Source organism: Heterodontus francisci, chromosome 21 (assembly GCF_036365525.1).
Source record: "Heterodontus francisci isolate sHetFra1 chromosome 21, sHetFra1.hap1, whole genome shotgun sequence".
In the NCBI taxonomy this organism is placed as follows: Eukaryota; Metazoa; Chordata; class Chondrichthyes; order Heterodontiformes; family Heterodontidae; genus Heterodontus; species Heterodontus francisci.
Window position 1 is genome coordinate 53,151,750 of NC_090391.1, and position 4,427 is coordinate 53,156,176.

Below are 4,427 nucleotides of genomic sequence, written 5' to 3' on the forward strand. Positions count from 1 at the left end.
TGATTGGCACCCCATCCAATAACATTTACTCCCTCCACCACCGACGCACAGTGGCAGCAGTGTGTACCATCTACAAGATGCAATGCAGAAACGCACCAAGGCTCCTTAGACAGCACCTTGCAGACCCGCGACCTCAACCACCTCGAAGGACAAGAGCAGCAGATGCATGGGAACACCACCGCCTGCATGTTGCCCTCCATGTCACACACGATCCTGACTTGGAACTATATCGCCGTTCCTTCACTGTCACTGGGTCAAAATCCTGAAATAATATTTGATAACAGTGATAACCAAGATACAAATTGAAATTTCAGTTAAACTGAACCATGTTATTGCGGAGGGAGGACATTGTTCTGTTCCCTTGTTACACCGAGACGGCGAGATTTCTCATTATCAATCACTGAAAGAAAATCATAAAAATATTCCAGGACTGGTTAGATCCACATGGTGAAACTGTTAAAAGCTCCTAATGGTCTGATTCTGATCCTAGCCGAGATGCTTGATTTGAATGCTCTCGGTATACAGAATAATCCAGTAACAATGCTACGTTTACCAAAACCAATACCATTAAAGACATAATACTACTCCTGCAAGACTGAAAGAGTAGACAATGAGGAGATTCCATCAGTAAATTTCTGGAAAAGAACAGGTGGCTGTGCAACGCATACAGTGAGAAACACACCGAGTACAGCAGCACAGTTAACATCGATTGACACCATGAACAGCTGAGATACAGGCTTACCAGGAACTCCAATTGCTGCAAGTACAGGATAGTAAATGAATCTGAAGTAAAATATCACTGGATATCCCATTTCTGTGAGAAGCAGAGTCTTCTGTTAGCCTGGAATCCACAGCTCCAGCAGGCACTCTGAGCTGATCCATTCCAATGGGTCCTTATTTATTCAGGGGATAAGTCTCCACTGACATGGTTATATCCCTGATCATTGCTATTATTTACACTCACCTGAACAAACACATTACATCAGCAGCTTTGACTCTGATGTAAATAATGTGGTGTATAAAACACAATCATTTCAATGTCAATGACATTTTCTTAGTAAGACCTGTCTCGGGAATAAAACATAAATCGGTACTCATTCGGGATAGATGCTACAATTATGAGTGGCATCATTTACATTTTCCATATTATTGCATTGACCTTGTTCACTCTCAGTTTTCTATTGTAAATGTAACTGATCTGTCTGCAGTGGACACTGAAGCCAGGGAGAAAAGCAATCCCAGTTCACCCGGTTCCTGCCTTTTCCCAGTTAAAATGTGAACTTTGATGATCTGATTCGAGACCATTTTGAGGGTTACAGCCGAGATACTACTGTGGGTGCTATCAGGAGACAGAGAGTGTTCACGTCCATTGCAGAGGCTGTCGCATGGTGATAATATCACTTGTCAAGTCATCCAGAGGCCCAACATGATGTCCTGATGACAGGTGTTCAAATCCCACCATGACAGCTGTATAAAATAGAGGAAGCTCCCTCTGTACGTATAAAGTGGAGGGAGCCCCCTCTCTGTGTATAAAGTGGAGGGAGCTCCCTCTCGGTGTATAAAGTGGAGGGAGCTCCCTTTCTGCGTATAAAGTGGAGGGAGCTCCCTCTCAGCGTTTGAAGTGGACGGATGCTCCCTCTCGGCGTATAAAGCGGAGGGAACTCCCTCTCGGCACATAAAGTGAAGGGAACTCCCTCTCGGCGCATAAAGCGGAGGGATCCCCCTCTCGGCGCATAAAGTGGAGGGAGCTCCCTCTCGGTGCATAAAGCAGAGGGAGCGCCCTCTCAGTGCATAAAGTGGAGGGAGCTCTCGCTCTATGTATTAAATGGAGGGAGCTCCCTCTCTATGCATAGAGTGGAGGGAGCTCCCTCTCTATGTATAAAGTGCAGAGAGCTCCCTCTCTATGTATAAAGTGGAGGGAGCTCCGTCTCTGCGTTTAAAATGGAGTGAGGTCCGTCTCTGCATATAAAGTGGAGGGAGTTCCATCTCTGCATATAAAATGGACGGAGCTCCGTCTCTATGTGTTAAGTGGAGGGAGCTCCTTCTCTATGTATAAAGTGGAGGGAGTTCCCTCTCGATGTATAAAGTGGAGGGAGCTCCCGCTCCATGTATGAAGTGGAGGAGCTGAAGGACAGAGGAGAGAGGGACATTAAAACAAATGGAGAAATGGAGAGAAGGACGAAGTGAAAGACAGCGGGAGACAGAAGTGATAGTGAAATGAAACCTTGGCAGAACCCCAGTAACAATCCCCATTGTCTGCCCAGTCTGGTATTGTGAGTTTAGTGTGTGTGTTTCAGGGCTGACTGCAGGATCAGTGTTTGATACTTTCAAACTGCACTGACTTTCCCAGCAAGGGCAAGAGTTGCAGGTTCAAAATTAACTAAGAAGCGACTCCAGGCATTGCTGTCCTGGGCGAGAAGGAGGAAGAGATGGAGGGAGAGAGACACAGAGAGAGTGGGACAGGGACAGAGGCAGAGGGAGAGTGAGAGAGACATATCAAGAGGGAGCGAGACAAAGGGAGAAACCGAGACAGAGAGAAAGAGAAAGACAGAGACAGAAAGAGAGGGAGAAAGGCAGATGCAAAAAGAGAGAGAGACTGATACAGAGGGAGACAGATACAGAATGAGAGACAGGAACATAGGGAGACAGACAGTTACATAATGAGAGACAGATACAGAGCGAGAGAGATAGATACAGAGGGAGAGAGACAGATAGAGAATGAGAGACAGATAGAGAGGGAGAGAGACAGTTACAGAATGAGAGAGACAGATACAGAGCGAGAGAGACAGATACAGGGGGAGAGAGACAGATACAGAAGGATAGAGACAGATACAGAGCGAGAGAGACAAATACAGAGGGAGACAGACAGTTACATAATGAGAGACAGATACAGAGTGAGAGAGACAGATAGAAAGGGAGAGGGACAGTTACAGAATGAGAGAGACAGATACAGAGTGACAGAGACAGATGCAGAGGGAGAGAGACAGTTACAGAATGAGAGAGACAGATGCAGAGCGACAGAGACAGATACAGATGGAGAGAGACTTTTACAGAATGAGAGAGGCACGAACAGAATGAGAGATACAGATACAGAGGGAGAAAGGCAGACACAGAATGAGAGAGACAGGTACAGAGCAAGATGAACAGATACAGAGGGAGAAAGACAGTAACAGAATGAGGGAGACAGATGCAGAATGATAGATATAGAAACAGAGTGAGAAAGGGACAGAACGAGAGAGAGAGTGAGAAGGACATACAGACGGGGAAACAGAGCCAGAGGGGGAGAGAGAGAGAGAGAGACAGGGCGAGATTCTGAGAGAAACATTACATTTAATAATGTTGAAAACATTAAACATTAAAAACTGGACGTATGCAAGAACGACATTTGAAAGGAAACATTAGGGGTTTAGTGTGAATGTTTTGGGGGTCAGTGTTCGATTAGTGTTCGATATTTATCCACTCAGTAACTCTCCCTGTGAAGATAATATAATAACAGACCCTCTCAGTGACTCTCCATTTGGAGATTCTGTAATAACAGACCCACTCAGTGACTCTCCCTGTGGAAATACTATAATAACAAACCCACCCATGACTCAGTCGGTGACTCGTCCTGTAGCGATACTGTAATAGCAGTCCAACTCCTTGACTCTCCTTGTGGAGATAATACAGTAACAGACCAACTCAGTGACTCCCCCTGTGGTGATACTGTAATAACAGACGCAATCGGTGACTCTCTTCTGGTGCCGAGGTCATTGCCGGGTGATCCATCCAGTTTAATTTCTTTTTTCAGACTTTGTGCTGGTTTGATACAACTGAGTGACTTTCCAGGCCATTTCAGAGGGCATTTCAGAGTCAACCATATTGCTGTGAGTTTGGAGTCACATGTAGGTCAGACTATGTAAGGAAGGCAGATTTTCTTCCCTAAAGGACATTCGTGAACTAAATGGGGTTTTACAACAATCGACAATGGTTTCATGCTCCACTTAAGACTAGATTTCACCAGGCTTATTGTGAACAATTGTTTCCTAATAACTCTTCTGTAAGACTTGGCTCTGATTTTAAGGTTAGGTCCCGCCTTCCTGAACTCCGAAATCGGCGGGAAAAACATTTTTCTCTCGAACTGACACTCTTAATTTATTTCAAAATCTTGATAAAACAATCAAATTACCCCTCAGTTCGATATGCCAGGAAATGCAAGACTGGTTTGTGTAATCTTTCTACATACTCTTCTCCTGGCAATCCAGATTACATTCTGCTGAATCTGCACAACTCCTTTCAAGGTCAAGATTTGCATCCGATTATACCGTAGCCAGAATGATGCACTGTTCCAGATGTGGTCTAACCGCAGGCTTGAAGGATTAAATAGCCTCTCCTATCTTCTTATGTTCTTAGCTGACTCTGATAAACATATGGGCCACACATTACCA